This window comes from Mirounga angustirostris, unplaced genomic scaffold (genome assembly GCF_029215605.1).
Source record: "Mirounga angustirostris isolate CCGP_5_RB_7025 unplaced genomic scaffold, mMirAng1.0.hap1 SCAF_9, whole genome shotgun sequence".
NCBI lineage: Eukaryota > Metazoa > Chordata > Mammalia > Carnivora > Phocidae > Mirounga > Mirounga angustirostris.
The window spans coordinates 82546480-82556527 of record NW_026991717.1 but is presented as its reverse complement, the minus strand read 5'-3'; the positions used below and the strand labels follow the sequence as shown (position 1 = coordinate 82556527).

General features: G+C 41.8%; 1 long non-coding RNA gene across 1 annotated transcript; it reads right to left on the bottom strand.

Moving 5' to 3' along the window:
• Positions 1-1618: 1618 nt before the first annotated feature.
• Positions 1619-8762, bottom strand: LOC123861511 (uncharacterized). Its single transcript, XR_006795043.3, has 3 exons — positions 8627-8762; positions 4268-4374; positions 1619-2797 (listed from the first exon to the last, which is right to left on the bottom strand). It is a non-coding gene; the product is annotated as an uncharacterized LOC123861511 (long non-coding RNA).
• Between the last annotated feature and the right edge of the window lie 1286 nt (positions 8763-10048).

Below are 10048 nucleotides of genomic sequence, written 5' to 3'. Positions count from 1 at the left end.
CAACAGATAAAGAGAGCCCGGGGTTCTGGAGCCAGCCAGTATTACCTTGCAATGTGCAAATGTGAACATTTCTTCTCCTCTTCCTAGCTTGCAATTGACCATGGTGGGAGTATTTACACCATGGAAATTGGCAAATTCTACCAACTGGGGCTTGTTTTGCCCTGGGGAGCCAGTGGTTACTGAGCTGACTAGATCTCTAGTTCCGGACCCTAGTCAAACCTGGGAAAGGGAAACTTAAAGTCACCCTTGCTTCATTAGCAAGTCTGAACTTATATGATGTATATTACTGCTCTTTTAATTATTGGCTAAAAAAAGGGGGAGTAGGTGCACCTGGGTGGCTCAGTTGGTTGAGCTTCCAACTCTTGATTTTGGCTAGGGTCGTGATCTCGGAGCTAGAGCTCTGCATTATACTCCCTGGGAGTCTGCTTGAGATCCTTTCCCTCTGTCCCTCCCCACCCCCCACCGGCTCAAGCTCACTTGTGCACTCTTTCTCTCTCTTTAAAATAAATAAATATAAATAATTATTTTTAAAAAATAGGTGGAGTAAACTCAAATAGCAAGAAAAATTAGGAGTTTGCTACTACCATTATGATCCTGGTAGCTTCCCTGGTGAGTAGGAGAGGACAGCAAGAATTTAACATGGCCCAATACATCCCTTTTCCTTGTCACTTTTGTCTAGGTGTCTGTTATTTATTTATTTATTTATTTATTATTATTATTTTTTAAAATATTTTTATTTATTTGTCAGAGAGAGAGAGCACAAGCAGAGGGAGCAGGAAAGGGAGAAGCAGGCTTCCTGCTGAGCAGGGAGGCTGATGTGGGACCCGATCCCAGGACTTTGGGATCACGACCTGAGCCCGAAGGCAGACGCTTAACCGACTGAGCCACCCAGGTGTCCTCTGTTATTTATTTAAAAAAAATTTTTTTTTCTGTTATTTCTTTAGGTAGAGAACCAAGATAAAGGAAAGGTGGATAGTTATTGTAATAGTTAAGTTATAGTATAAACTGCTCTAATATGGACACTCCAAACCACAGTGACTTAGGCAAAAAAGAAATTTTTAACTGTCATGGAAGTTTCCATAGGTAAATGGTCCAGGCTGTTATGGGAGCTTTCGCCTCTGACTACTCCCAACTCCTGTCATCACATCTGCATACCAACCAGTCAGAAGGGAAGAAGGAGTAAGGGGAACACATACCTTTCCCATTAAGGACACAACCAGGAGTTACATCACTTCCACTCATAGCCCATTGGCCAGAACTCTGTCTTCATGGTCGCACCTAACCCTAAGGGAGGCTGGGAAATGTAGTCTTGACTAGGCGATGTGCCCAGCTAAGCCTCAGAAAATTTACTATTAAAAGAAGAAGGCGAGGGTGAATATTGTTGGATAAGTAGAAGACTTAGCCACACCATCCTACTTGTTTAAATGCAAGTTTATGTGTTGTCATGGCTGGAGGTAGAGGCTTAGAAGGACAGTACTTTAAAACATTTTATAGACTACAGTATGTTCTCAGGGTTTTCAAGTACTGACTCTTCCAGGAGCTTCCTAGGTTAGTAGAAGACATCATTTCTGGAAATTCACTGGAGATCATTTTTAGAGTTTATTTCAATGTGCACGAGCGAAAATATTGTGTATCATAAAACTTGGTCTTAGACTTTCCAATGTAGCATTTTACTTGAAATATTTTTGGCCGGAATAATTCTTTCAAAGACCATTTTATTAGGACTTATGAAAACACATGGGATGTTTTTACAATCACAAACTACAAAACCGTAGAGCATAAATATGCTAAGTGTAAATAAATTGGAATTAATGTAATTTCCAGTCTTTCCCTCTCCAACTCACTTTACAGTCATCACACTAATCTTTCTTTAAAAATCACTTCTGTCATAGCACTCTTCTGTTTAGAAACCTTAGAGCCTGTGTTTTAAAGTCAAATTCTTCTGCTTGGCACTGTGGGGCTCCATGTATGTGTGCTAGGGTCCTAACTAGACACGCATGAAAGAAAACAGAGGACTGATCAGGAACTTAGGAGTCTTGGATTCCGGGTGGGTGACATTGGACACAGCCACATTCTGGTGTGGCTCCAGGGAGGCTGACCCTGAAACTAAGATCCAAGATTGACTAGACCAGCAAGGAAAAGAGCCTTCTTTAAAGTAGTTGTGGAGATCAGCTTCTCACATTATTCTTGATGATCCCTGCCTTCTGATGTGCACCCCCTTGTCTAATCCCTTCACCTGGAGTGCAGGCTGTATCTAATGACTTGCTTCTAACAAGATACAGCAAAGGTGACGGGATGTCACTTCTGAGATTAGATTACAAAAGAGCAGGCCCTTTGCTCCTATTCTGTCTCAGGCTTTTCTTGCCTTCTCTCTGATGAAGCAGGATGCCATGTTGTGATCTGCTCTGTGTAGAGGCCCATGTGGCAAGGAACAGAGAGCAGCCACCAGCCAGAGGCCATGTTGTGAGTAGCACTCTTCAGAGGCCTGCATGGCAAGGAATTGATGCCTCCCGTCAAGAGTCAGCCAGGACCGAAGGCCTGCCAACAGCCACAGGAGGGAGCTTGGAAGTACATCTTCCCCTGGTCGAGCTTGGAGATGACTACAGTTTCTGCTGATGCTTGAGTGCAGCCTCTTGAGAGACTCTGCGCCAAGGAATCCAGCTAAGCCGTGCCCTGGTTCCAGACCCCCAGAAACTTGTGACAGTGAAGATGTTGGTGTTCTAAGCCACAAAGTTTTGGGATGATTTTTATGCAGCGATAGGTAATGGATACAGTAGTACTAGAGACCAAATATCATCTGAAAATGTAGGGGAATTAGGAAAACATTAATTAGAAGTTAACGCTATTAAAACTGAATTTAATTTTGAAAATCACATGCACAGTCAAAGTCAATAAAAAATTAAATAACACCAATAAATCTTGGTCTAGTGACTAAGATTTATGCTCAGCCTTTGGCCTTCAAAGGAACATGTTTGATCTTCCATAGAATGACTGTTGTTCTGGCACAATATAAAATTCTGTCTCCTCAAGAATTGGGAGATAAAAGATCTGAGGAACACATTGGTATGTAGGCCAGAAATTATTGGTTTCAACCACTTTCCTGATCGTTGTGATGAAAAAGAAGAGGAACCTCATTTTTATGCATATTCTAAATCTACACTGTCCAGTACAGTTGCCACATGTGATTATGCATATATAAGTTACAATTAATTAAAACTGAGTAAAATCTAAAATTCAGTTTCTCAGTCATACTAGTTTCACTTCTAGTGCTCAAAAGCGTCAACAGGCAGTGGCCATAATATTGCACAATACAATATAGAACATCTCCAAAATTGCTGAAGGTTCAGTTGGGCGGCCCTACCGCAAAGTGCTTTCATGATGCCTAATACCAGTGTTCACGAAGCTTGTTTCACTATTGTTCTCTTCACGTATCATTAAAGCAATAGAAGATGTCAGGTGTTCTTGGCTACTCAGGAGGAATCAGCAGCTCAGCCAAACTGGAGGTATTCTGAACACATTGCAGAGCATCCAAACTGAGTGGGAAGAATTTATGTTCTAAAAAGCATTAGAAGGCTGGTGCCATAAAGGACTACCAAAAACTCAGTCTTTAGTTGAGCTAGTGGGAGTCACCACCAGCTCTCAAACATAGGCCAACTCACATGATCGCTCTGGGCTTTAGTTTCCATATTTGTCAAATGAGAGCAAAAGGGCTGATAATCCTCAAGTTCCTTCAAGGTCTAAAACTCAATGACTATACAGCCATCAAAGAGAAGGAAATCTTGCCATTTGCAACTATGTGTATGTATTATGTGGGGTGTATTATGTGGAGTGTATTATACTAAGTGAAGTAAGTCAGTCAGAGAAAGACAAATACCATATGATTTCACTCATATGTGGAATTTAAGAAACAAAACAGATGAACATTAGGGAAGAGGAGAAATAAAATAAGATAAAAACAAAGAGGGAGGCAAACCATGAGAGACTCTTAACTACAGAGAACAAACTGAGGGTGGTTGGAGGGGAGGTGGGTGGGGGGAAGGGCTAAATGGGTGATGGGCATTAAGAAGAGCACTTGATGTAATGAGCACTGGGTGTTATATGTAAGCGATGAATCACTAAATTCTACTCCTGAAACCAATACTACACTATATGTTAACTAACTTGAATTTAGATAAAAACTTGGAGAAAAAAAAGTAGAAAATAGAGAAAAAAACAACAAAATAAAACTCAGTGACTATATATATTACTCTAATGAAAAAGTGGTTACCTGTGTAAATTATTTGATGATTCACAGACGCAGGGTTAGGAGTCCTACAGCTGGTTTAAAACTGCCTCCTTCAGGTTTCCTCCTTCGTCCAGCCTCCTTTCTTCTTCCTGGATGATATCAGGGCACAGCAAGGAGAAGGGGGGAGGGAGTAGGATTGCACATGGGGAGTTCATCCACCTTCCTCTAAAGATCCGGCCATTCCAAACTCCTAGTCACCTTGCGCATCCCTCAGTGGGTCTTGTAGGGCCTTGGGAATTTCTTCAACCTCACGTGACTGCCATAGGCAGCCAGGCCTGGTGGTCTCTCAGTGCTTTCTCTACTTAAGGATACTTTACCACCATGTCCACTGCCCTGGGGTTACTTCATGTCTTGGGCTAAGATGCTTGAGGTTTTCCTCAGCTACTATGTCTTGAAGGGGGAGAAACAAGTCCTTGTGCTCTGGATTCTCTCAAATTTTTCTGTTCATTCCAAGTATTTCCCACTCCCCACTGGCTCCTGGATTTTTAGGTTTGTCCCAGGGTGGGAGCTCCCACATTCACATAAGACCTCTTGCCCTTCACCTCACTTCCCCTTCATGTCTAACCAAAAATGAGTTTCCACCTTACCCTGCCTCTCTACACTGTTTGTTTGTTTTAAATATTTTATTTATTTATTTGAGAGTGAGAGAGCACAAGCAGAGGGAGGAGCAGAGGGAGAGGGAGAAGCAGACTCCCCATTGAGCAGAGAGCCTGATGTGGGGCTTGTTCCTGGGACTCCAGGATCATGACCTGAGCTGAAGGCAGATGCTTAACCGACTGAGCCACCCAGGTGCTCCTCTACACTGTTTTGTAGCAGACTTTCCTCTCGTACCCTCTACAAGAATTCTGAAAGCTTCCACACTTTTAGGTTGACATGTGAAAATTTTTATCTCATGCTTAATAGTTGCAAAAGATGTTACCTCTGTGTATTTTATATCGTATATATATGCTCTAAAAAGATTTTTGTTAAAACCTTAGAACATTTGATTTTGGTCCTTCAACGTATGGAAAATAACCATGCAGAACCTAACTGGCAAAGTCAATTTTTCTTATCTAGCCCGTCAGCCAAAGCAACCATACTTTCTGTCTGGACAAGTCTGGATTTTATTTCTCAATGTTTCTCAAAGTCAATGTTTCAATATAAGTCCTCATGACAACCATATCACTTCTGAATTCTAATTCAAGGAAACAAAGATAAATAGATGAGGCACTTAGCCATGGATGACGCTGCAGCCTGGATGAGTTGAGGCCCCATGGCCCTCAGTATTTTCCTGGGAGCTCACCTGGAGCTGCTCCCAAAGAACCCTCCCTCAGGGGCATGCATTCTCCAACTGTCCAGTCATTTGGCGACCCAGGGGTTTTTGTACCCTTGGGCAATGTACTATTGTAGGATTCTGGACAATGAGAGGTATGCTTTTCCTTTGCAAAGGAGGAGACTACTTTGAAAAAGCAGGGTAATCTGCAAATTCTAAAAGTAGGTTAATTTTAGGAAAGAATACACATGGAAGTTGATTATTTTGAAAACCGTTCCCTTAAAATCCCCAGTGACCACGCATCCCTTAGCAAATCTTCATGCACTCCCAGAGGGACACACACAGCAGGGTGAAGACCAAAGCATTCTAGTGAAGTCTGAGCTCAGACCCCTGAGCTTTGCTCTTTAAGTGTTGAAAAGAAAACTTTTTGAATTTAGGCAAAACCCTTTTTTTTCTCTTAACAAAGCCTGGAATTATCTTGCTGTGAACTGAAGACATTTAGTCTGACACTCTAAGCTGAGTAATGACTTTGTTCTACTTAAGTATGCAGCCTTTCCCCGAAGTAGTCAAACCCATTGATCCAACGAGTGAGGGGTCATAGGACAACACCACTTATGGGGAATGAAAATTACTCTGGTTTAATATTTCAAGGACATCATCTTTCCTTTATCTTTCAATCAGAATGGGGATGAAACGGACTGAGTTGTTACAGAGCAGAACCAAAGGCACGGAGTCAGTTGCAGATTGGGGGCTGCTCTGAGCAGAGCTGGAACAGTGAGAGAGGCTGTCCCACTGGGGCCTGGGCCTGTGGAACCCTAGCAAGATGGACCCTCCTCCCTAGTTTCCACCAGGTGAGGGTATAGAGCTATGACCGAGAGTTTGGCAAGTTCTGGTCTTGAGGTTAATGCCGACTCTGGGTGCTGTTTCTTAGCATGTCAGTTGAGATTTAAAGTCACCCATGACTGTGATTTTCACTAAAAAAAAATTAGAGTGGGAGGAAGCAAAGCAGAAGAGGCAAGGAGCTGTTAACATCACAGGGTAAAAAAACCCCAAACAAACCAAGTTAACAGTCTCATGGTGCACTAGGTAGAAAGACCTCCCGCTGGCCTCTCTCAAAGATGGCAGCAGTGGTCCCAGCCTCTCTCTAGCTTGTGAAATGCCCTCTCTCCTCATCTTTCTCTGCAAAGCTCTCTCCCATTCCCTTCAGGAAGAACACAAATGATTCCCCTTGTCTCATACAGAGCACTTGATCATGGGTATACTCCATGGTCTTAGGGGCTCACCGCACCCTACTGCCCCCCAGTATTCTGTATTTCTCCAAACTCTATTCCCATCCCAAATGGAATTCCGCTGTCATCAGAATTATCTTGTTATACTTGGAAAGTAGTGAGTTTCCCATTCATTCATTAATGAGGTGATGGTCTGTCAGAATCTTCCAGAAGGGGTTCCAGCACTGGCAGTAAGAGGGTGGGAGTGGTTGAGTTGGATGAGGGAAGCTTTTACTGTTCCTTCTACATCAAAACTCTTGGACTCTACCCTTCAAGTTGAGATTTTTAAAAATGAAAATAATATTACTGTTGGTTCTAATGATGAAGGTAATATGTGTACATTGTTTTAAAAAGGCAGTTCTTACAAAAACCTAGAAATTCAAATAATTCACCCAAATTTCCATCACCCAGAGAAAAGCACTGCCATTTACATTTTGGCATACATCATTGGAAACTCCAAATTCATACAGTATTATTTATTTGCTGACTTATTTTATAAAAATTGGATTGAAGCCTGCCACTTTAGAACCTGTTTTTTCCCCAGTGAATATATTTCCACATCAATGATTATAAACCTCATCATTTTTAATAGCTACAGAGATTTCTGTGACTTACTTAACCAACATCCTATTGTTGGACATTTAGGTTGTTTCCAGTTTTTAGATCATGCTGCAATAAGGATTCTAGCACATAGCTGGTAAAAAGAGACTTTCTGAAGTTTCCCTTTGCTGAAAACTTTTGAAATTAACTACTCTACCACACATTTTACCCTTATGGGAATCTATTTTTCTTCACTTTCTTAAGTTCTTTAAGACACAATTGTAAAGTCATTTTTAGAAGATGATAGTTATCTGGGGCGCCTGGGTGGCTCAGTGGGTTAAGCGACTGCCTTGGGCTCAGGTCATGACCTGGATCCAGGTCATGATCAGGTCAGCCATGATTGAGTCCCGCATCAGGCTCCCTGCTCAGCAGGGAGTCTGCTTCTCCCTCTGACCCTCCCCCCTCTCATGCTCTCTCTCTCTCACTCTCTCCCTCAAATAATAAAAAAATAAAATCTTAAAAAAAAAAGAAAATGATAGTTATCAAATCAATACTATGTTGTTGTATCATTAGATAAAGGCAGCTCTTTAAAAATTTAAATAACAGGCTTTATTTGCATACACTCCAGTGTAATATGCCATGTAAGGAAATATTTCCCGTCATTATTATTGGTAAACCTCATAAGGATAATTTTTTATCAATTTGCAGCTCAGTTATCACTCTAAGAAAAGTTGGAATAATCTCCATATCCTACAGGGAAATCCAATTTATATGAAGTTATGTATCCATAAAGAACAGCTGGACTGTGATCCAAATGACTGTAATGAAGCTGATGATATTTAACAATAAAGTTTTCTGTAATTAAATTGAAGTGAACTCCAAAAATTCTACCTAGAAAAAAAGTTCTCAGCTGCCCTCAAATCTAATGGCAGGATTTCCTCTGGAGAGAGAATTTTCTCTGCTAATGCTTTGGGGTTGATTAATCTGGGTTTGTGCATGACCTGGTGGCTCTATTAGTTCGATGTACCTTTCTGGGTCCAAATATCAGAAATCAGCTCATGCTAACTTAGGCTAAAATGAGAAATATGGGAATGCGGAGGTGCCTTGTCAGTGGGATCTTGGGGAGGTCCTGACACAGGGACCTGGAAAGCTGGGTAGCCGCTGAGGCCGGGAGTCAGACTGCTTCTCTGCACACCCTGGCTCCTTCTCTTTGCTGGTGCCCTGGCCTCTCCTGGGTCTCTGCTGTGGGAAGGGCTTGCCCCACAACCCAGCCTCACTTACCTTTTACAGGTCTAGCTCTCTGGAGAAGGAAAGTCAGTTGATCTTTTGCCCTCTCTCTCCCAATTCCAAGTGTAGAGAAAAAGGAACTCTGGCCTGGATCAGATGACTGCCCCTTCCTTCCTCAACCAACTGTGGCCTGGAGGCCAGAGCACATCCCACAGGATGGCTGCCCGGGAGGCTCAGCCGCTGGAGTGGTCACTGTGAGTCGGGAAAATGCTCCGAAGTGTTCCCTCTGAGTATGAAGCTTGAGAGAGAGGCGAGTCCTACAGAAAGTCAAACGCCATTAGATTATAGGTGTTGGTTATAAACTTGGGAATCGATGAGATGGTGTAGTTAATTTTTCATTGTGCGGAGTAAGGAGGGAAGGACATGCACAGAATCCTGAGGAATCTGACTTGAGGGCTGAGCAAAGGAAAGGGAACCATTTCTCCCAAAATAAACCTGACTTGTCAGTGAAGAGAACTCCAGGAATGTGTCAAGAGCTGCCAAAGGCATTTGCCTTTCATTTCTGGAATTTATCAAGTTCACTGCTTGTTTCTCTCAAGGGATTTTCTAGATCCTTTGCCTGCTTCTCTTTCCACCTGCTTTCTGTGCTGGCATTTCTCCACACAAGGATGAATCCAGGTTTGAATGGGACCCTGAAGCTCACACAATAGTGGAGGCCATTTTAAGAAAAAGAATACAAAATTATAAATACAAAATAAGGTACAAAAATATTTATTTGGAATGAAGAGAGAAATGACAATAATTACACATTTTTAAAAGCTGACAAATACTTCAACATCACAAAAATCTAGAAAGTCACATAATTTTAAAAAAATTAACTCCTTTTCCCCTAAATTTTTGAATTCATAGTTTTTTTTATTTAAAGATTTTATTTTATTTATTTGACAGAGAGAGAGAGAGAGAGACAGCTAGAGAGGGAACACAAGCAGGGGGAGTGGGAGAGGGAGAAGCAGGCTCCCGGCTGAGCAGAGAGCCCGATGTGGGGCTCGATCCTAGGACCCTGGGATCATAACCTGAGCCGAAGGCTGACGCTCAACGACTGAGCCACCCAGGCACCCCTGAATTCATAGTTTTAATCACTGATTCATACGATAATGATTTTGCAATATCACTTTTTGTAGAGTAAATAGGTAATTTTCTCTTCCCTCTAGCATGGTTGTTCAAACTTTTAAAAACTGATAGTTTAGAAAGTTTTCTTTGAGCATCACAACAATTATTGATGATGTTGTGTAAATATTTAAGATTGTTGTCAAATCTGGGAAAACTATCAGGCTTCTTTCCTCTTTGAGCTGTAAAATTTGGAAGTTTTCCATAGACTAGCTTCTGGCTCCATACATTTCAAACCTGCTTTTCCTCCACTAAACATGTGCATCTAGTGCTGGGCTCTGTAGGAGGCATTCATATTGCCACATAGCC